The 24,599-nt window shown below is 42.6% G+C and overlaps 1 protein-coding gene across 3 annotated transcripts in view; it reads left to right on the forward strand.

Annotated features, from left to right (window-relative positions):
- The window catches only part of LOC135200195 (uncharacterized), a 252,982-nt gene that overhangs the window by 97,428 nt on the left and 130,955 nt on the right, over positions 1-24,599 (forward strand). The gene's annotated exons all lie outside the window — the stretch shown is intronic.

Here is a 24,599-nt window from a genome sequence, read left to right on the forward strand (position 1 = left end):
CTGGTCTTGTGGCTGGGTATTGTGTCGTAATGATACATAATATAACAAGTGATAGAGTATAAATGGAATCAGCCCCTTATAGAGGTATCCAGGCTTCTTCTACCCTGACAGTGAAAGGTGCACAGCTTTGCCTCCTTCAGCCCTCCTCCCATTTTAGGGAGGGGGACAAGGCAAAAGAAGAAGGGTGGAGGGATGGGGGTGTGGTGTTCCTCCCTGCTTACTGCTGATGGTGGATGGCCATCAGGTAGTGTTTTCGCCACCCCTCACCTGCGATCTGGTTCAGCTCCAAATGATCATTCCCAGCTTGCAGAAGGATCTCGCCCTGTGGAAAGAGGTGAATGCAATACTCCAGAAAGACAGTGTAGAGGTCTTTTACCTCTCTTCCCACTGAACCGGTTCATTTGCCAGACCCGGTTTTAGATGGAAACGGTTCTTTTTCTCCATTCCACCAGAGAGGGTGACTTCTTTCTTGTGGTGGATTTGAGGGATGTGTATTTTCAATACCTATCCATTGGTCCTTCTGCAAGTGCCTTCTCTTTACCCTCAGGATGTGGGGGACAGTGTTCTAGTTCGGGGCACTTTGTTTCAGACTCGCAACCGCTCTCCAAGTGTTCACCCAAGTTTTCATGTTGATCTTGGCTCAAGCTCATTCACACAGGTACTTCTGTAGAATTACCTGAGTGATTGCCTGGTTCTGGCAAGCTCATTGCAGCAGTTGCTTAAGAATAGAGATTAGCTTCTCAAGGTTTTGTCACAACCACGGTGTAGTGATCAACTTGGAGAAGTCTGATCTCATGCCCAAGCAGAGAGTAAAGTATCTGGGCCTGCTGATAGACACAGCAGTAGCGAGGGTCCTCCCTTTGGATTTTCGTATCTCCAAGTTCAGGGAGTCAGTACAGAAGTTCTTGTCTCAAGAGGAACAACCTGCTTGCCAGTGGCATGTTTTGGGTCACCTGTTGTCAGTGGAGGAGATGGTCCTTCAGGGGCAACTTCACTTCTGCTCCCATTAATGGAGGATGAAGTGGTATTGGTCTCCGGCAAGCAACCCTCCTATCCTTGTTCCTCTGTTTGAGGAAGTGAGAAGAGATCTAGCTTGGTAGATAGATGAAATAACCTCATTTTAGGGGTGCTGTTGGGCTATCCCCCTCCAGAGGTGCGTCTGTTATTGGATGCTTCTGCTGAGATGGGCACACACCTGGAAGAATTGTTGGTTTTAGCTGTGTTTGAGACCAGAATGACAGACATCTCTGCATCGATTTCCTAGGAACTCAAGGCAGGCGTTTTAGCCATGGATGAGTTTCGGGACTGAGTGATGGGGCACTCTGTGATGTTGTTGAGTGCTAACACTATGGTAGGGGGATACATCAACAAGCAGTTGGGGCTGGTATCATTCCAGCTGCACAGGTTGGCATTGCAGGAGCATGAATGGGCAGAAACACACTTAGTGGAGCTGTCAACCAGGTACATTCTGGGGGTCTCGGAATGTGGTGGCAGACAAGCTCAGTCACCAGAGCTAGATGATAGGGATGGAGGGGTCCCTACACCAAGACATTAAGGAGAGAGACTGATTTATGGGGAATCCTGACCATGATCTCTTCATGACCCGGTCCAAGAGAAAGTTACCAGTATTCTGCTCAATTGTGCTGGATCCATGGATTGCGATGGAGGATGCTTTCCAGTATCCATGGAAACTTGGAGGCTTACACCTTCCCTCCATTTTGTTTGATTCGTCAGGTGATCAACAGGGCTCTGATTACCCTGAATTTCACATTGACTGTGGTGACTCCCAAGTGGCCACATGCAAAGTGGTACCTGGACCTGCTGGCTCTGTTATCTGAGGTCTTGAGAGAGATTTCCCCATGTACAACCTTCTGTGCCAACCACACATTGAGAGGTATAACCAGGAGGTGGAAGTGCTGCCATTTCATGCCTGGAGACTATCCAGCATCTCCTCTGAGCGAAAGGGTTGTTTCTCAGGAGAGAAAGGATATCTGAATACCTGAAGAAATCCTTATTAGCTTTGTACCAGGGTAATGGTTGGTGTCATCGATGGGGTATCTCTTTAGTCAGAGTTTCTATGCTGACAGAGGTTTCTCTCCATTTCGGCCATTAGAGGTTATAGAGATACCCTTGACCAAGTTCTTTGGTTGAATGGAATAGATGTCTCACCCGCATGGGAGATCTTTATGCTTCTGAGAAGTTTCAAACAGTCTTGCCCTCTCAGGGAACTCAGGCTCCCGATGTGATGCTAGACTTAAGGCAAAGAGAGTAGGCAAGCTTCATTGCATTCGATGTTAAGTACTCGAGGGGATGGGAATCTGTTATGCTCATCCTGGTCCAGAAATTCATAACAAGACCGATTCCCTTCCTACCCTTCCTAAAGGACTTTGTAGGTAATGATTAGGACATGATGCTACTTTGTCCAGTTTAGGGTCTTAGGCCTGAGTGTCAACACCTCTTTGTTAGTACCAGCTTGCCCCCTGATCCCAACTCCTTGACGAGGTTGGGGGGCTTAGGGGATCCACTGCAGAGAGAGTATGTCCCCTTTACGCCTATGCTCTCTGCTTTGGATCCAACTGAACATTGGGACTTTAACTCCTTTACTCCTCCTCTTATAAATTTTCCCTCTTCCCTTCTTCTTCTTTTGTTGACGACCTTGGCATGATTTTGGTCTATTGAATTGACTGCTCTTATAACTTGATGGAGGGTGGATGTTGGACGGCATGCCACTTCACCCGTAAAACTAAAGTACCTGACGTGGTTGAGCGAGGAGAAATTTTATGTCAAGCCATGCCTTGGCAGTGCTGGGTCCGATCTCATGGGACTGACGACCCTTAAGCATTGTGGGTATGGCGTATATCCAGGTGAGTGTCCCAGGGCAGTTACCATGGTGTAACAGTATTGCTCCTCCCCCAGTTGGGCCTCCCTGGTGAGAGGGACCTCATCCTGGCGAAATTTACGAAATATTAATTATATGGAAAAATTATTAACAAAACCCCTCACGACTTCTGGAACGGATTTAGACCACTCTGAAGAAAGCTCAAGTCACAAAGACCAGGTTGGTATTAAAACTTTAATACCATATCCAGACCAAGGAAACCTAAGTATCGACATGACCCAACTTTGACTCACTTTGACTCCCTCTTTGGGAGTGGAAGTTGGTCAAGGTTTCTTACTATGGAAGCAGAACAAAGTATTTCAGCATTGAAATTGGAAATTGCTTATTAAATAGCCATCCAACGGCAGAAATGTCGTTCAGAAAAATAAAAGAAAAGACTGGCTTATAGAGCTACAACAAAAAGTCAGTCTGAAGATTATTTGTCTTTAAAAAACAATAGATAACATTATTGTCAAAGTAAAAAACATGATAATATGAACAGTATCCAGGGTACCATCGTACTTCCTGACAATAACGACGAGCCAATAAATAAGAAAATGCTGTTAGACTCTCTCAAAAGAGATACCCCAAGGTAGAGGATTGCGAGGTTTATGATGCAATAAGCAAAAGAGGTAATAAACAAATCTAAAATAGCAAAAATAAAATTTGAGGGTTCAGATCTACCTCAAAAAATAAAAATTCTAGGTCAAAATAGAGAATTAAGACCATATATTCCAAAGCCACTGCAGTGTCAAAATTGCAGTAAGTATGGACACACAAAGAGAAAATTGTAGGAATGAACCGGTGTGCGCTTACTGTGGATCTACAGAACACACCACCAAATGGAAGTGCGGTGAACCTAAGTGTGTAAACTGTGAGCAGAATCATCATGCAAGATCCAAAGAATGCATGCATTACATATACAACACTGAACTAAAAATGTTAAAAGAAAGGACAGGCATGCCTATAGCAGAGGCTAAATTAGAATTAAAAGTGTGAGGAATTCAAGATCCTGCTAAGAAACGTACATATTCTTCTTTAACGGGAACCAGTAATGAAACAAAAACACATACAGATAGAAGTAACAAGATGCAACAAAGTAGATCTCAAGAAGAAGTCTGTAATAGCAGGAAAAAACTAAGATAGTAAAAAATCAGGAAACAAGTGTCAAATGAATTAGATAATATTCTATCAAATTCATTTGAGGTGTTAATGCATATAGAATCACAAGAAAATACTATCACAGAGGGGGAAGTAGGAAGTTGTGATGTACCGAAAAAAATTAAAGAAAAAAAAGACCTTTAGAGAGAGACACCACAAAAACAAAGAAAACCAACATATAATCAGAGAAATAATCGGTCAAACCAAAAACCAAAGATATGAAGAAAGAACAAAAACAAAATGTGGACATACCTTTATCTCCTAAAATAATAATAAAACCTATGGATGCAGAGATCCAAAAAAACCAAAGAAGTGGAGGAGAACCATACTATGGATGATGTGACTATGTCAAGGGTGATGAGATTACTCCATCACCAATAATCGGTACAATAAGAACAAATAAAGCAGTATATACATGACAACACATGTGGCTGCAATGATTGCTTCATTGCATTGTGCAATGATAACAAAAATATTACAAAAGATTGCTTAACAAATATTATAAGATGATAAATATAGAAAGAAAGAGGCCACCGATTTAAACACCCATGAAAAAGGATGTATGTGCATTGAGCACTTAAAATATTATAAAGATAAACAACAACTGAATGTGGTAAATAAAATTTTAGAAAAAATTCAAGTTGATGATCACACAAAAAAGAAAACAAAACACGACCGATATAACATAATATTTTCAATAGTTATATTATACAATGGAACGTAAATGGTCTGCAGACCAGATTACACCTGGGAGAAGTAACAAAGGTTATTAAAGGAATATGAACCAATGATATTATGTCTACAACATGTCAATAATACAATTCCAACAATAGGTAAATATACCTTAATATCAACATCACAGGTAGAAGAATGGAAATTTAGGTACAGCCATATATGTACATAACAAAGTATGTTATGACAAAGTACCTGTAAAACATAGCTGACCTCCAAATATCAGGTATTAAAATTCGAATTAAAAACTATAATTATATCATATTTAATTATACAACCAACCAAATAAAAATTACAATATTGATAAACTTGGGGAGAAATTACTTAAAATGCCAAAGAACCTATGTTAATAGTTAGGGGATTTTAATGCTCACAACCCAATATGGGACTGTAACTGTTCAAACTCAAATAGAGCAGGAAGTAAAGTAGAAGAACTTATAGATTCAAATGACATATGTTGTATAAATGATGATGAAGTTAGCACATATTATTCAAAAACACATGGAACATTTTCCTCTGTAGACTTAACTCTATGTTCAACAAGTATAGTTGACAGATTATTATTGGAACACAATTGATGACTTGTACACCAGTGATCATTTCCCAATATTAATTTCCTTTTTACAAAATAACCCAGCAAAACACGTTTCCTCACTATAATATTTATAAAGCAGACTGGGAGCAATATGAAATGCATACTAGAAGTATACCACCATTTGAATATCTAAAAGACCATAATGAACTAATAAGTTTCTTGTTCATTTCATCAAAATGCTGCCGATAAAGCAATACCAAACTCAAAACCCCATCCAACAAAACACAAAGTTCCATGGTGGTCCGAAAAGCTAACAGAATTAATAAATATAAAACACTCAATAGGGAGACGATTGGATATTTTAAATAGAAAGTTCAGTAAAATAAATAAACATTACCAATATTAGAAAGTACTTTACAAAAAATGATTATATTGTTACTAGAAATTGAGGCATTAAAACCTATATACAACAAAATATCTGCAAAATTTCGAAAGGAAGTAATTCAAGGAAGAATAATTTCATGGAGGAAATATGTATCAGATCTCTCTAATAATACTCCCATAAAAAAAATATGGGTAAAAATTCAGGAAAATAATGGTACCCATGTGAAACCACCCAGACATGCCATATTAAAAGACGAAAAAGAATACTCGATCCAAAAGAAATGAGTAACATAATAGGAGAAAACTTAGCAAATGTAAGTAGTGACAGAAATTTAGATGATCACTTCCGCATAAAGAAAAATAATATAGAACTAATAACAATAAATTTCGAAACAATAGACATATATTATAATAGAAAATTTAATATGGAAGAGTTTGAATATGCTCTCACTAACAGCAATAAATCTGCTCCTGGAGGTGACAATATTTGTTTTGAGATGATCTGCCACTTAGCACCTCTGGCGAAGACATACTTGTTACAATTTTATAATCATTTATGGCTTAGAAATTTATTTCCTGATGAATGGCGTAAAGCTATAACCTAATCCTATCCCCAAACCTGGAAAAGATCCAAGTGATGCAAATAACTACAGACCAATTTCTCTAACAAGTTGCTTGTGCAAGTTACTAGAAAAAATGGTAAATGCTCGATTAACATGGCACATTCGAGAAAATAAAATCTTGACTCCCACTCAATTTGGGTCACAGTGCAACAGATCTACGTTAGATTCTCTCTCTAACCTCGAAGACCATATACGAAGAGGATTTGAGCGAAGCAAATAACTGTAGCAGTCTTTTTTGACATAGAAAGGCTTATGATACTACCTGGAGGTACCCTATATTAAAAAACTTTACAAAATAACAACATTCGCGGACATTTACCTAGGTTCATCCAAAACTTTTTAACAAATCGAGCTTTCAAGTGAGATCGATGATGTATTATCGAGAACATTTCCACTTGAAAAATGGTGTTCCACAGGAAGTGTCCTTAGTGGCACACTGTTTACCCTGGCAATTAATGATATTAATAAAAATCTACCCACTGGAATTAAAAGCAACCTTTACATGGATGATTTTACCATATATTATTCAGCCTCACGTATTAAACACGCAGAACGCATCATTAATAAAAGTATTATAAAAATAAATGAATGGACCTCATCTGTAGGATTTAAGTTATCCATACATAAGACTCAAGCAGTAGTATTTTATAAAGATAAAAGATGGATGAATGATGAAGTAATAGATTTAAAAATCAGAAATCATAGTATACCAATTAGACAAACTGCAAAATTTTTTAGGTTTAGTGTTGATACTCACTTAAACTGGAAACCACACATAACATACTTAAAATCAAATGTAAAAAGCATTAAATCTAATTAGAAAATTATCAAACACTAATTGGGGAGCCGATAGACAAACCCTTACATTACTGTACAAAGCAACAGTCCTATCTATAATTGATTACGGTAGCGAAGTATATGGCTCGGCGTCAGACGCAGCACTGAAAACGTTGGACCCAGTTCATAATGAGGGCCTTAGAATATGTTCAGGAGCCTTTAAATCATCACCGACCTCTTCCTTACAGGTTGAATGTGGTGAACTAATACCTCTCTCTCATAGAGAGCTTGTTATAATGAAGAGTGCTCTGAGAATTAGGACAAGCGATTCTCCAACAAAAAAATTATTTGAACTCAGAGATATTTTTATAAACAATCATCCACCCCCTTTTCCAATTAGAGCTAGAAGACTGTTTGAGTCACTAAATGTAAATATACAAATTCCTCCTGTAGTAAAATTACCTCCGCCTTGGACAATGAATAAAATGAAAACTTGCACACAATTGAAATATTTATCAAAAAAATACTTATATACGCCATCACACCATAGACAACATACAATAGAGCACATAAACCGAAAAGGTCCACATTATGCAATATACACAGATGGATCTAAATCGGAACATGGAGTGGGATATGCTGCAGTGTCCCAGGACAGATCATATCAGTTCTCTCTACCCAATACAGCTTCATATTCACAGCGGAGCTTTGCGCAATAGCCTCAGCCATAAGAATAATTAAAGAAACATCACTAAATAATTTTGTGATTTTTAGTGACTCAAGAAGTGCCATAGAAGCCATCCAGAGTAATAAACCAAAAAATAATATTGTACAACAAATTAAATTATCACTTCACAAATTAGATATTATTGGGAAAAAAGTAGAAATATGTTGGATCCCTGCCCATGTAGGGATCAAAGGAAATGAAGAGGCTGACAAAGAAAGCAAGCCAAAGAAGCAATCAAATGACAAGATCAAGTGTGAATCTCCCTATGAGTGATTATGTACATACATAAAGATGGGTATATAAGAAAATGGCAACATATTTGGAATGAAGAGTCAGAAAATAACAAATTGAAGCAAATAAAACCTGAAGTAGGAAAGTGGAGTTCATCATATCAGAGAGAAAGACATGAACAAGTAATTCTGACACGTCTCCGTATAGGCCATACCCGTCTGACACATGGACACTTAATGAGCAGCCCACGTAGCTCAGCTCATGAGTGCGCAGAGTGCAGGGAGGTTATAACTGTCAAACATGTGTTATGCGAATGCCCAAAGTACAACCAGCAACGACTGTCGACACTTGGAAACAGATCTATGAAAGAAATCTTGTCAGAATCCTCTGCATTTTCAGTCATGCCCATTTTTATGTTCTTAAAGAAGTGCAATTTAGTTGAAAATAAAATATAAATCTAAGTAAACTTTGAAAATACGAAAATTATTAGACTAATGAATTTTAAAACTAAACTTTTAAACAAAAAAATGTTACTCAACTTATTCTGATTTTATTTTTTATGAAAATATGGATATATGAGTAAATGTATTTATAGTGTGCATATGTTCCTGTGTGAGTGTGTGCCTTTGTGCAGTTTTTAGTTTAAATTTTCACTCATTCGTCATCACACCGCAAAAACACTTCGGTTCCAGAGCTTTGCCTCTGGCCTAGACATGGTTTTTTTAATTTTAATCTAATCTTCGGGCCAGCCCTATGAGAGCTGAAAGTCAGCTCAGTGGTCTGGTTAAACTACTTTAATAATAATAATAATAGTACCAGCTTGGCCAAGACAGAGGTGTCCAAGAACGCAGTTTCTTTTGGGCATTGTGAGACATCAAAAGAGCTTACTTTTTGTCTGATGAGGTAGATGGGAGTTCAGTCTGGGTGGGAGTTCACGAAGTTAGGGGCATTGCCCCATCCTTTGCATTCTGGAAGAATCTGTTAGCTAATCAGGTACTATGAGCAGGTGTGGTCATGCCAGACAACATTTATAGGGCTCATGCCTTAGTATAATAAGGCGCCCTGTGAGGTTACTTATACCTGCGATAATTTTACACTAAGGTCCATTTGTTATGACTTCTCATACTCATTGGAGTGTCTTGGATTTCGATGATAATTTACAAAGTTAATATCTTCTTTGGTTATGACGACGGAGATGTTTCAAACACATGATGATAGTTTCTAAGTTCATTCAGTATCTTCTTTCTGATGTGAGGTTTCTAGTAGAAAACACGAAGTACAAAAATATCTCTATTCTCTGAGATTGCATGATGAATATCAGATAGGATTGTACAGGTCTGCCAATGATGATGACTGCTTGAATTCTGACTACAATCTCGGTTACAAATCATAAAGGAAGCAGACAGTAGCTCGAACATATGAACATACACACAGATGACATAGATTACAAGTCACGTAGGCCGTTTGAGCTATAGGTCACGGTGGTTGTCTCAAGCAGGAAGCTTGGACTACAGTTTACAAAACAAATGAATGACCACAGGTGACAGCAACTAGACACTGACTGATTACAACACGTAATCTTAGCCTACTTTATCGTATCTGGTCTGATCACATTCCTGCAAGCAAACTGGTTGACCTCTTGGGTCACTGGTTTTAATTAATCATAGTTTTAGTTTTTTATATATGGAATAACATTCCTTATATTCTGCTTATGTAGCACTTACACATTTACCTCCTTTTACATTCAGGAACATTGCTCATAAGTCCTAAGACACATTTTTCCTTGGGTTTTGTGGTGGCTGCCCAACAGTTTGTGCAGCTCATCTGGCTTCCCTAAGGGGACATGAACCAACTTGTCTATGGTGTTGGGTAAGAAAGTGAGAATGTGTATGCGAGTGACTGGCTTCCTTCCTTTACTCTTTTACCAGTCTCTTTTGTAGGACAGTTGTGCAGGTGACTACGTACATGATGGTGGCATCCTGGCCTTCATCTTTTTGTAGATTAATTGGATGCATGTCCCCCTGATATCTAGGCAATAGGAGAGAGGGATAGACAATGAAACAAACCTGGTGGTTTTTCTGGGCTCAGCTCGTGTCGGCCTGTAAAATATCCTTAAGTTCATTATTTCTAGGTAAATTAAACCTAATATTACCAGAGAAAAATAAAATCAAGAAAATGTCAGTTAAACTGACTTGCTCACTCTATAAAAAAGAAGTGTCGTATGGTAAGAGGGGCGAGTGAGATCACTACCACGAGTCATTTACCATTTAGACCTTCCATCACAAAATCCCCACCTGAGAGAGCTGATACCAAAGGGTGATGCGTCCGCTACTACTACTACTACTGACGCCAAGCGGAGAGCAGCGCCTCTAGCGGCCATCCTTTATAATTAGCTCGACAACGCCAGTTGTGATTCTTTTTCCTCGTGTTGTTTTCGCTATTTTGGATTTACTTCATCTACGATGGAACGTGCTGCTATCGCTTTGGCTAAGTTAAGTGCCCGATAAGTCTAAATTTTGTATTTTGGTCTTCCAGGGACCAGTATTTTCCGTTTTTTAGGTCATATACGGTCACCTGGGGCTGTCACCACCTCTACAGATCTTACAGACGCTTACTATCATGTTCCGATAGTAAGAAACTTCTCTCCGTACCTAGGCTTCAAACTAGTAAAGCAAGCTTACTCATTCAGAGTCATACCATTCGGGCTCAACATTGCGCCCAGGGTATTCACCAAATTAGGAGAGACGATAGTTTTCAAGAGCTAAGAACTCAAGGGGTAATGTTAGTAGCCTATCTAGACGACTGGCTCATTTGGGCAGCCAGCGAGGACGAGTGTCTCAAAGCAACAGCCAAAGGTGATAAAATTCTTGGAATTTCTGGGTTTCCAGATAAATAGGGAAAATCTCGGCTCGTTCTGGCTTCCCGCTTTCAATGGCTGGGAATCCAATGGGACCTAACAAACACAAACTCTCTCTCCCATCCAAAAAGGTCAGAGAGATAGCGAAGGCTACGAGACAGTTCCTCAAGAACAAAAAGGCTTCTCGGCGTACCCAAGAGAGAATTCTAGGTTCGCTACAGTTTGCGTCGGAAACGGACGTCCTATTGAAAGCCAGACTGAAGGATATCAATCGAGACTGGAGAAAGAGAACCAACGTCAAACTCAGGGACAAGATCTCTATAATTCCACCCATTTTAAAAAATAGGCTCCGTCCATGGACAGAAAGCCGGAACCTGGCTAAATCAGTACCACTACAATTCCCTCCGCCGTCTCTAACTATCCACACGGATGCATCTCTGACAGTTTGGGGAGGCTACTCACAACACAAGAAATTCCAAGGAACTTGGTCGGAGATGTTCCGCCAGTTTCCACATCAATATTCTAGAAGCGATGGCCATTTTCCTAACTCTAAAATGCCTGGCTCCAGCCAGAAACGTTCATATAAGCCTAGTCTCGGACAGCTCAGTAGTAGTCCACTGCATAAACAGGGGAGGCTCCAGGTCAAGCAAAATAAATCATGTGATGATTGCGATTTCTCGTTAGCAACAAAAAATCATTGGCACCTGTCAGCCACTCACCTGGCAGGAGTAAGGAATGTCATCGCAGACTCACTTTCCAGGACAACTCGCTGGAGTCTGGAGTGGTCCCTGGACATGAAGTCATTCCGTTGGATTTGCAATCAAATCCCGGGCCTTCAAGTAGATCTCTTTTTTGCCACGGAATCCAATCACAAACTACCATGTTACGTGGCCCCCAACCTGGACCCTCTAGCCTACGCTACAGATGCGATGGCCATAGATTGGAACAATTGGCAGAAGATTTACCTGTTTCCACCAGTGAATATTCTGATGAAAGTCCTGCACAAACTAAGATCTTTCACAGGACAGGTAGCATTGGTGGCACCCAACTGGCCAAAGAGCACTGGTTTCCGCTTCTACTAGAACTGAATCTCCGGCCCAAACGATCCCCCGTCCAGAACTAACGCAAGTAGTACAAACTCGGACTGTGTCCAGCTTCCTCAAGAATTCTGAGTCCCCTAACTTATGGACTTCATGAAGTTTGCGGCCCAAAAGGAAGCTAGTATTGATCCACTAAATATCTTATTCATAGAATCAGATAAAAGAGTCAACACTCAGGCAGTATGATTCAGCAGTGAAGAAATTGGCCAATTTTCTAAAAGAATCAGATGCTCAAAACATGACTACAAATCTGGCAATTTTCGTTCTTTAGAACTCTCTTTGAGAAAGGGCTAGCCGCTAGTACCATTACTACAATCAAATCTGCCTTAAAGAAGATTTTTCAGCTTGGCTTTAATATCGACTTGTCAGATTCATACTTCTCTTCAATCCCAAAAGCATGTGCCCGCCTGAGACCAGTAAACCACCCTCATACGGTCTCCTGGTTTTTCAATGATGTACTTAAATTAGCCTCAGACACTGATAATGAATCATGCTCATATATAACCCTTCTCAGAAAGACCTTATTCTTAATGAGTCTGGCTTCAGGGTGCTAGAATATCTGAACTCTCGGCTCTCTCTAGAAACCCAGATCATGTCGAATTCCTCCTGTCGGTGAGTATTCTATCCCGGAGTCGATAGTTCTTGGCTAAGAATGAGGACCCACAAACAGGTGGGCTCCGTGAAAATTATTCCTTCCTCTTACAAGACACAACATTGCATCCTGTCATTTCCCTTTCCCTTAAATCCTACCTGGCCAGGACTTCCGAAAATCTTCAGGTCCCCTTTCTATTAGAGAGAAAGGTGGTATGATTTCCCTGAAAGGTATTAGACAACAAATACTCTATTTATTAAACAGGCCAACCCGGATTCAGTTCCGCACGTCCATGACATCCAAGCAGTGGCTACCTCGATTAACTATTTTCACAATATGAATTTCGAAGACCTGAAGAAATATATGGGTTGGAAGTCTCCAATGGTATTTAAACGCCACTATCTCAAAAACTTAGAGGCCCTTAAATTCCCAACAGTGGCTGCAGGAGCATAGTCTCCCCCAAATGACCGAGTCTTAACAACTCCTTCCTTAGCCTTTCTGTCAGTCCTTTCTCCCTTAATACTCTCTCCTTCCTACCTGCCTCGCTCGTATTCCCTACAACCCTCCCTCTTCCGGCTGGGCTGGTTTGTTTTGCCATTCCGTCACTGGAACTTGTATATAGCTTTGAGACCATATGGTATCACTTTACCAGTTCTATACATACTTCCATGTATATTGCTTCAGATACCATTCCTTTATATTGTTTTGTTATTACTAGTTTTAAGCCCTAGTTTAAGTCCTAGTTTTAATTAGTCAGATAAGTTGTCCGTCTCATTACAGCTCATCAAATTTATTCCTTGTGACCTTACCTTGGTTTCATTATCCCTGTTATATATTTTGTTTGGTATCTGGTAAGCTTGGATGGCAATTCTCTGATACTTTTTCACGGCAGACCAAGGTCGAACCCAGAAAAGGGATTTTGACAAAGGAAAAATCTATTTCTGGGGAAGACCTGTGTCGCCCAGTGAACCCGTCCCTCTTTCTTTCCTCACCCTTTAGCCAGTCCAAGCTTTGGTGTCTATTCCAGGAATGAGATGGCGGGCGTGTGGTAGTAGTAGTAGCAAGCTGAAGGTAGAGGGGGTGGCCTTTGTAACGGCTCTCGCTGTGGAAGGGACTTTGAAAGGAATCCTCTAATTGACAGAAGTCCTGTGAGAAGTGGCTTCCACTTGCCCTAGTGCTTATACTGACGCCCTTAGGGGGTGATCGAGCTGAGGGTAGTAACTTCAGCATTCAATGCTAGTTTTTTCTCTGGTATATTTAGGATCTATTTATACTTAGAAAAGAGAGCTACAGGAACTTTTCACCGGGGCGACACAGGTCTTCCCCCAGAAATAGATTTTTCCTTTGTCAAAATCCCTTTTATAGGACATGAATGTAAGGAACTTCAGGTTTGTATGTTACGAAAAAATACAATTATTTAAAAAACAAAAAAATTTCTAATTTGTTCCTACACAAGAAAAAAAAACCCTCACTGGTGAAAGGAGTCTGAGCAAATCTCTAACTGACTGGTTGGTTCTATCTACCCACACAGGAATACCTTCCTGGTTTGGAAGAGCTCAGGAAGGAACCCACAACCCGCTCCCACACCCCGCAGACTTTCTTGGCGTAAAGTAATATGAGGCTCAGAGTAACCCGAACGTGTCAAGAGACAATAAAACTTGCCAATAAAGGGATTTTGACGAAGGAAAAATCTATTTCTGGGTGATTGGCTCGTGTCGCCCTGTGAAATATCCTTAAGTTCATTATTTCTAGGTAAATTAAACCTAATATTACCAGAGAAAAATAAAATCAAGAAAATGTCAGTTAAACTGACTCGCTCACTCTATAAAAGAAGTGTCGGTATGGTAAGAGGGGCGAGTGAGATCACTACCACGAGTCATTTACCATTTAGACCTTCCATCACAAAATCCCCACCTGAGAGAGCTGATACCAAAGGGTGATGCGTCCGCTACTACTAACTACTACTACTGACGCCAAGCGGAGAGCAGCGCCTCTAGCGGCCATCCTTTATAAAATGATCATCTTGTCCTGCAGGTGGGTAGGAAAAAACAGGGTGGGTTTCACAGGGCGACACGAGCCAATCACCCAGAAATAGATTTTTCCTTCGTCAAAATCCCTTTTCTGGGCTCAGCTCGTGTCGGCCTGTGAAATAGTACCAGAGAAACAGACAAGATGGAAATAAAAAGGTCAAATGAAACAAATTGTAAAAAGATTGGTATATAATATAAGTGAATCAAAGAACCAATTACACTATATTAAAATAAAGTACTTAAAATTAGCTTAAACTAAATAATGGTAGTACAGAATAGTATAATGGTAATCACAAAACAGTATATAAAGATTCACTAAAATTAATTAGTATTTACAAAATATACAAACACATTGTGTTCTACCCTAGCATAAAAATAAGGGTAGAGACACTGAAGCACATTTATATGCATAAAGTGTGGGTGCCCCTAGCAAAAAAATAAGGGGCGTCCACCAATAGGATCCTAGCGGCTAAGGCTAGAGTACCACGAAGAGCATAGCAGTAGGGTGAGGCATGTTGGACGAGGTAGGTAGGAGAAAGGAGACCTGGATCTTATACTACAACTACTGTGCAGAATCAGGGGAAACTATGTTTCCCGCTGCTACTGCTGATTTTAATGATTCCAAGGACTTCAGGTAATGACGTTTAAAGACTGTCGGTGATTTCCATCCAGTATACTTTTTAAGATCCTCAAAATTCATATGTTGGAAGTAATCAATTGAAGTAGCTACTCCTCTGATATCATGTGCTTTTGGGAAATGATTCAGGGTTCTTGTTTAATGAAGTAGATCTGTTGTCTGATTCCTTTAATTGATTAAAGTTCCACCCTTTTCTCTCATAAAGAGAGACCTGAGGATCTAGAGGATGTCGAGATAGAAAGGCTCCTTAAAGTTAATACTGGGCAAAGGGAAGGATCTTGCGGAGTGGGAGACTTTCCACGGGGCCCACCTTGCAAGAGGATCCTCATTTTTTAGCTAAAAAGCTGCGATCCGGAGAAAGTAGAACTTCCCCTGAGGGGAAAAAATCTACGTGACCCGCAATCGTCCCGCTGGATAGAGCCGACAGTTCTGAAATTCTGGGTCCTGAGGCCCAGACTTAATAAAATAACGTCTTTCTAAGTAGCATTATGAATGTGCAAGACAGAGTTGTCAGTATCTGAGGCTAGTTTGAGGACGTCATTTAAGAACCATGAAACTGAAGTAGGCCTCTCAGAAGGCGTCTAAGTCTAGCACAGGCTTTGGGAATAGACGTAAAGTAAGATTCTGTTAAGTCTATTTGGAAACCCAACTGAAAGATTTTCTTCAAGCCGATTTATTGGTAGTAATGGTGCTAGCTGCTAACGGCCTTTTTTCAAACAAGGATCTGAAAAAGGATATAGCTAAATTAACTGTCATGGTTGTAGTGTTCGTTTCCTTCAGGAAGGATGCTAACTTTTTGACAGCTGAGTCATATTGGCCTAATAGTTGATTCTCTTTTATCTGATTCCAGAAAAAGAATGTTTTGTGGATCAATGTTAGCATCTTTTTTAGCTGCAACTTCATGAAGTCCATAAAGTTAGTCTGAAGAATTCCTGAGGAAGCGAACACAGTCCTCATTTGTACTGGTTGCGACAGCTTGGGGTTGGGAATCCGTTGAAGCCGGAGACCCAACTCCAGAAGCAGAGGATACCAGTTGCTCTTTGGCCAGTCTGGAGCAATCAGGGCTATTGGCCCTTTGAAAGTCCTCAGTTTGCTCAGAACTTTCAAAGAAGATTCACTGGAGGAAATACTAGATTTTTCTTCCATTGATTCCAGTCTATCGACAGGGCGCCGTGGCAAAAGCCAGAGGGTCCAGGTTGGGGGCCACATAGCAAGGGAGCTTGTGGTTCGCTTGTGAGGCGAATAGATCTACTGGAGACCTGTACTCTCTGGCATATCCACTGGAACGACCTGTCGTCTAGAGACCATTCTGACTCCAGAGGGACTGACCGGGACAGTGCGTCCGCTATAACGTTTCTACCCCTGCCAAGTGGGTGGCAGATAGATTGCCATTTGTGCTTGTTTGCTAGAGCAAGATGGCTATCATGACATGATTCACGTGTTTGGATTTGGACCCTCCTCTGTTGATGCAGTGTACTACTACTGCACTGTCCAAAACTAGTCTTAGATGAGACTTCTTTGGGGGAGGAGTCTTTTCAAGTAAGAACACCGCCATTGCTTCTAGCACTTTATGTGGAGCTGGCGGAACTGGACGGACCAAGTCCCCTGAAACTTGTCTGAATTGAGAGAATCCCCCCCAACCGGACAGGGAGGCGTCCGTGTGAATGGTTAACACCGGAGGGGGATATTGAAGGGGTACTAACTTGGCAAGTTCTTAACTTTTGTCCATGGACGGAGCTGGTTGCGAAGGATATGTGGAATGTGGAATCACTGACAACTTGTCTCGAGATTTGGCGTTTGCTCTTGAACGCCAAACTCGATTTTATATCTTTCAGTCTTGCTTTCAGAAGGATGTCCGTCCACTGAGGCAAACTGAAGGGAACCTAGGATTCTTTCTTTTGGTTTCTCCTTGAAGCTTGTTTGCTTTTGAGAAATTGCCTCACAGACTTGGCTATTTCTTTCCTTTTGACCACCGGAATTGACAGATTGTGGGAGGATAAATCCCATTGGATTCCTAGCCACTGAAAACGAGTCTCCGGAGTGAATCTGGATTTCGTTTTGTTAATCTGGAACCACAGATGTTCCAGGAATTACACTATACCTTCTTTGTGGCTTTGAGGCATTCCTCGACAGTTGGTGCCCAGATCAACCAATCGTCGAGGTACGCTACTACCATTATCCCGCCCTTGCGATCTCAATTGCTGGACTACTACTTCCGCTATTTTCGTGAATACCCTGGGGGCTACATTCAGTCTAAGGGCATCACTTTGAAAAGAGAACGTCTGATTTTCCTAGTTTGAAGCCTAGGAATGGACGGAAGTGTCCTCGCTATAGGGGATAAATGATAGTATGCGTCTGTAAAGATCGATAGAGGTGGTGAACGGCCCCACGGGGAGTAAGTCCGCACCTGCGAGATGGTCAGCATTTTGAACTTTGTCCGCAACGAATGAAAGAGTTTAGCTTTTGACAAGTCTAAGATTACCCCTTCTTTTTGTTGAGCCTTTCTTTGGCACGCCTGAAGAACAAGCTCCTTGAAATTTTGATGCTTGACTCTCGCAATAAAGCTCCTTTCTGAAGAGTCTCCGCATAATCTGTCAACTCCTTTGATGGTATCTGATAGAATGATTTGTTTGGTGGGGGATCTTTGATCCAACTCCAACCCATCCTTTGGACACAATGCTCTGTGGCATTTGCTGAACCCCCACCTGTGACGGAAGAGGAACAGCCTCCCTCCCTACCTGGGGAGCCTTCACTGCTGTTGAGCGGGTTTGACCTCCGCGCCCCTCCTCTGAAGTGCTTGCCTCTTGCAGCTCTTCCTGCACCTCGCTGGGCGAAAGTGACCCCTCTCGCCCTGCTTCCCCTAGAGAACCCTGTTAAAGGTTGGGAAAGCTGGCTCTCATCCATTGAGTTGAAAGCCGCGAGACGGTGTATGAAGTCGAGGGCTGGTTTTTGAGGAGACAACAGGAGGATAGGTTGAGTCTGTTTCGCGTCGAGGGCTGCCCCTGTTGGGTAACTGACAGCTTGAACGAAGTGTTGCTGCTGCTGCTGCTTCTGGGTATGGTTGAACCTTCTACCAGTCTTCTTTAGTTTCTTACCAGAAGCGGGGGGTTCTCTTGCTTCCTTTTGGATGAGATACCCCATCTGGCTCTAAGGCTCTGGGTTAAGCTAGCAGCCTCGTGATGTACCTCATTCACAGAAGCTTCTGGGAGAGGTCCGCACCCCACATGCTGGAAAGCAAGAAGCCTATTAGGTTCATGCCTAATAGTGCTTCTGTTCATATGCTTTCGACAATTCCGTCTGGCCGTGAAAAAAGTCGAAAGCATCAGCTGCACTGACTGGAGCTGAGACTTAGGCCAGTATCTTGAAAAGTGGTTTGGTGGCGTACCAGCAGCCAATCTCCGTGATGATGAGGGAGTTTAAGTGACCTCCCAAATCTACTACGGGCATCAAATCTGCCTGAATAAGGCTATCAGGCAGTCTAGGGGAGCTTCTTTTCTGCCAAACTGGTCCATAGCACATCCGGCTTTCAGCTTCCCACTGTGAAAGTGGCTTGGCAAGTTCTCCACAGTTTCTCCGAAAGCAGGGAAGAGCGGAGATGTTTGTTTCCGCCTCCCTCAATTGCGGAACGGGTTTCGTCCTTAAGAACGGCTTGAAGAGTCGTTTCCACCATCTTTGTCGCAAAGGAAAGAGAAGCCTCCTCCTCTGTGGCAAAAGATAGTGAAGGGCTCTTGAATGCCTGGAGTTTGGTATTCGTACAATCCCAATCCTCCAGGCACGAACCCATTCCCTCTGGGCATGATCCCTACTGTAATAGAACATCTCCCTAGAGATTTTGTCTCTCATTGAGGGCTTGTTTGTGTCAGTCTGGCATACCCTATGAAAGGCTGAGTCAATAATCCCGGGGGGTAGAACTCAAAGTCCATCAATCCTTCTTGTTCCACACTCCGAATGGAGATCATGCCGTCCTTGAAGGGGCATAAGCCTGCACCCTCCAAGGATTATTCATAGAGAAAGCCGGCAGGGATTCATATGAGGTACTGGACCAAACACCAGTACCTGCTACTGGGAAGTTTCGCTTGCGGGGCCTGACTCAGGCCAGCGAAACGGTTCTCTAACACGGTTAGAGAGGTCTTGGATCGACTGACCAGACTGATTAATGGTACTGGAGAGTTGAGAAAACATTTGCTCAAATCTCATACCGAGAGAGCTGACCATCTCTCCCACTTGTTGCAAAACTCCTGCTGAGAAGGTGGTGGGATCAAAAGCACTAGATGCCGCCACCCCCCCCCCAAACAGGAGTGGATCCGGTGGATGCCGGAGAAGGAACTGGGCTCGGCCGGAGCACGGGCGGGCCTTCTCCTTAGAAGCCTTGCCTTCTTGAGCTCTTTGAGTGAGAAGAGCTAGGCTTGGCCTTCACCGCATCGGCCGTAGGATGTCGAAGACTTCCGTGCCGAAGAAAGACGACGACTTTTTTGGAAGTCGTCTTATGAAGGGTCTTCTGTTCTCTCTGTCCCTTCACTTTCGGGGGTACAGAGAGAGCGGGTGAAGGCGAAGGGATCTCAGATCCCGTGAAGCCTTGGAAAGATGAAGAAGAAGGGACAGGAGAAGAAGATCCAGGAGCGCTCAAAGGTAGCCCTTGAGCGCCTGAAACACCTACCTCGACCAACAAGTCCTCAGCACCTACCGCCATTGGCTCAATGTTCAAATCCAGGTTTGCGACATCCGGCACCGTTTCCTGCGTCGAGACGGACCCAAACACCTGCTGCACCTCCTGCTGGATTGAGGCTATGAGTGGGGCTGCTGAGACGGGGTCGACATATCCCGTCGCCTTGCCTCCGGGGAAGATCTGGATAGCCAATTTTCTATCCAAGATGTAAGGCTGACCCTTGGTGGCGTTTTTGCCGAAGCCGCCTACCCAATTGCTTTCCAGGGTTGCCAAGGGCGACTTCTTTCACGGCGGCAGCCTGAAAGAGAAGGAAAGGGATATGAAGCCTCTAACGGCGGAGTTACAGCTTAAGTAGGCTTAAAAAAAAACTAAAGATAAACCCATTGATTACAAGAAAATTGTCCAGAATCTACTTACCCCACCCAAAGCTGACTCAACGAGGTCGTAGCAGATGGTGCAAAATGCCTCAGGTGCCAGACAATCAGCTCGCCGTGTATGGGCACGGGGCGTTGGGTCCTGCAGCTCCTCATTGGCACAGGGGGTCGTAGAGGACTGCATTGCAGCCTGGTTCCTGGCAGTTTAGTAAGCCTGTAAGGTGGAGGGGATACATGAGTATCGAGATTACACACTTACAGCCTAACATAGACTCCGTTGCATGCCGGAGTATGTAAGTTAGAGTAAAACTAGTCCTCCGCCGCAATATGTGTGGTTAGTAAGGCGGTTGGTTGGAGTCCGCAGCGTACGACGGAGACAAGCAAAAGGGTGCCAACCAGGAGTGGTGAGGAGCCCACGAAACCACGACGGAGAACAACGGAGGTAGTACGAAAAATACCGTGAAGATGATAAAACTATATATAAATAAATAAAATATCAGTAAGGGCATGTATCCTTAAGGATAAGACATGCTTTCCTTCCGACTACTAGAGGAGTGCCCGGGTAAGTAAGCAAGCTCTCCTCCGGTAGCGGAAAAAGGATATTACTAGGCAAGCTATATAGACCACTGGTAAATCCTTACCCCGCCCGCTGGCGGAGCCAGAAACCACCGATAACCGAGGGGCCCCCGGCTTGCAGCGGGGGATCCGTCCGTCATGGTAGGGGAAGGGTATGGAAGAGGGAGAGCATGTGGGAACCCAGGAGTGAACGCGGCGGGCGAGAGAGAGAGGGGTGGCCAACCCCCCCCCCCCCCCCCCCCCCCCCCCAACCCCTACCCATTGAGTACCACCCCGGTACCCCCGCAGACAAGTGGTCACCCAGGCCACCCCCAGCTGGTATGGGACTCCTCTGGCCCCCTCAGAGGGAGAGGGAGGAAGGCTACAGTGTTTGTCATGACAACCGCCGAGGATCGCCCGATCAGACCCACTCCCTACCACGTGGAAAGGAGGGAAGGGAAGGGAAGGGTAAGGCGCCTAATGGGGCACGTGATCGGTTGGTGGACCAGGACGCGGTAGCAACACAACCACAGAGAGGCCACGTGAACCCTACTGTACCAACACACGGTACAAGGCGCCTAGGCTTCGCCTAACACCTAAATAACACTGAAAATAATAAATATAAATACATCTAAAAGAATGGAAGGGACACTTGAGAAAAGAGAAAGAAGCCCAGGAGGAGGCGAAACTGTCCGAAGGAGCAGTCGACTACTCGGAGCCAGCGGTAGCCGATGAAGAGCAAGAGCTGGGATGCTGGGCGGCGAGAGAAACTACAGTATAGCCCTAAATACCAAACTAAGAGATAATAGGTAAAAGGTATGGGCTGTGTACCCTAATTCTAAAATACGATGTAACAAGAAGATGAACGTAAAATAAGAGCCCATAAGCATAAAGATGTCCCAGTATGGGAGACTGGGAAATCTTAACAACACGAGGCGGCTCATGGCCGCCACGAGTCAACCAGGTGACCGTATATGACCTAAAAAACGGAAAATACTGTCCCTGGAAGATCCAAAATAAAAACAAAATTTAGACTTATCGGGCACTTAACTTAGCCGAAGCGATAGCAGCACGTTCCATCGTAGATGAAGTAAATCCAAAATAGCGAAAACAACACGAGGAAAAAGAATCACAAAACTGACGTTGTTGAGCTAATTATAAAGGATGGCCGCTAGAGGCGCTGCTCTCCGCTTGGCGTCAGTAGTAGTAGTAGTAGCGGACGCATCATCACCCTTTGGTATCAGCTCTCTCAGGTGGGGGATTTTGTGATGGAAGGTCTAAATGGTAAATGACTCGTGGTAGTGATCTCACTCGCCCCTCTTACCATACCGACACTTCTTTTATAGAGTGAGCGAGTCAGTTTAACTGACATTTTTCTTGATTTTATTTTTATCTGGTAATATTAGGTTTAATTTACCTAGAAATAATGAACTTAAGGGATATTTTCACAGGGCGACACGAGCCAATCACCCAGAAATAAGATTTTTCCTTTCGTCAAAATCCCTTTATTGGCAAGTTTTATTGTCTCTTGACACTTTCGGGTTACTCTGAGCCTTCATATTACTTTACGCCAAGAAGTCTAGCGGGTGTGGGATTCCTTCCTGAGCTCTTCCAAACCAGGAAGGTATTCCTGTGTGGGTAGAACCAACCAGTCAGGTTAGAGATTTGCTCAGACTCCTTTCACCAGTGAGGGTTTTTTTTCTTGTGTAGGAACAAATAGAAATTTTTTTAAATAATTTGTATTTTTCGTAACATACAAACCTGAAGTTCCTTACATTCATGTCCTATAAAAGGGATTTTGACAAAGGAAAAATCTATTTCTGGGGAAGACCTGTGTCGCCCCGGTGGAAAAAGTTCCTGTAGCTCTCTTTTCTAAAAGTATAAATAGAGCCTAAATTATACCAGAGAAAAAACTAGCATTGAATGCTGAAGTTACTACCCTCAGCTCGATCACCCCCATAAGGGGCGTCAGTATAAGCACTAGGCAAGTGGAAGCCACTTCTCACAGGACTTCTGTCAATTAGAGGATTCCTTTCAAAGTCCCTTCCACAGCGAGAGCCGTTACAAAGGCCACCCCCTCTACCTTCAGCTTGCTACTACTACTACCACACGCCCGCCATCTTCATTCCTGGAATAGACACCCAAGCTTGGACTGGCTAAAGGGTGAGGAAAGAAAGAGGGACGGGTTCACTGGGCGACACAGGTCTTTCCCAGAAATAGATTTTTCCTTTGTCAAAATCCCTTTTCTGGGTTCGACCTGTGTCTGCCGGTGAAAAAGTATCAGAGAATTGCCATCCAAGCTTACCAGATACCAAACAAAATATATAACAGGGATAATGAAACCTAAGGTTTCACCAAGGAATAAATTTAATGAGCCGTAATGAGACGGACAACTTATCTGACTAATTAAAACTAGGACTTAAACTAGGGCTTAAAACTAGTAATAACAAAACAATATAAAGGAATGGTATCTGAAGCAATATACATGGAAGTATGTATAGAACTGGTAAGTGATACCAATATGGTCTCAAAGCTATATACAAGTTCCAGTGACGGAATGGCAAACAAACCAGCCCAGCCCGGAAGAGGGAGGGTTGGTAGGGAATACGAGCGAGGCAGGTAGGAAGGAGAGAGTATTAGGGAGAAAGGACTGACAGAAAGGCTAAGGAAGGAGTTGTTAAGACTCGGTCATTTGGGGGAGACTATGCTCCCTGCAGCCACTGTTGGGAATTTAAGGGCCTCTAAGTTTTTGAGATAGTGGCGTTTAAATACCATTGGAGATTTCCAACCCATATATTTCTTCAGGTCTTCGAAATTCATATTGTGAAAATAGTTAATCGAGGTAGCCACTGCTTGGATGTCATGGACGTGCGGAACTGAATCCGGGTTGGCCTGTTTAATAAAATAGAGTATTTGTTGTCTAATACCTTTCAGGGAAATCGTACCACCTTTCTCTCTAATAGAAAGGGGACCTGAAGATTTTTCGGAAGTCCTGGCCAGGTAGGATTTAAGGGAAATGACAGGATGCAATGTTGTGTCTTGTGTAAGAGGAATAATTTTCCACGGAGCCCACCTGTTTTGTGGGTCCTCATTCTTAGCCAAGAACTATCGATCCGGGGATAGTAATACTTCACCGACAGGAGGAATTCGACATGATCTGGGTTTCTAGAGAGAGCCGAGAGTTCAGATATTCTAGCACCTGAAGCCAGACTCATTAAGAATAAGGTCTTTCTGAGAAGGGTTATATATGAGCATGATTCATTATCAGTGTCTGAGGCTAATTTAAGTACATCATTGAAAAACCAGGAGACCGTATGAGGGTGGTCTACTGGTCTCAGGCGGGCACATGCTTTTGGGATTGAAGAGAAGTATGAATCTGACAAGTCGATATTAAAGCCAAGCTGAAAAATCTTCTTTAAGGCAGATTTGATTGTAGTAATGGTACTAGCGGCTAGCCCTTTCTCAAAGAGAGTTCTAAAGAACGAAATTGCCAGATTTGTAGTCATGTTTTGAACATCTGATTCTTTTAGAAAATTGGCCAATTTCTTCACTGCTGAATCATACTGCCTGAGCGTTGACTCTTTTATCTGATTCTATGAATAAGATATTTAGTGGATCAATACTAGCTTCCTTTTGGGCCGCAAACTTCATGAAGTCCATAAAGTTAGGGGACTCGAATTCTTGAGGAAGAACTGACACAGTCCGATTTGTACTACTTGAGTTAGTCTGGACGGGGGATT

This window comes from Macrobrachium nipponense, chromosome 26, assembly GCF_015104395.2.
Source record: "Macrobrachium nipponense isolate FS-2020 chromosome 26, ASM1510439v2, whole genome shotgun sequence".
Taxonomy (NCBI): Eukaryota; Metazoa; Arthropoda; class Malacostraca; order Decapoda; family Palaemonidae; genus Macrobrachium; species Macrobrachium nipponense.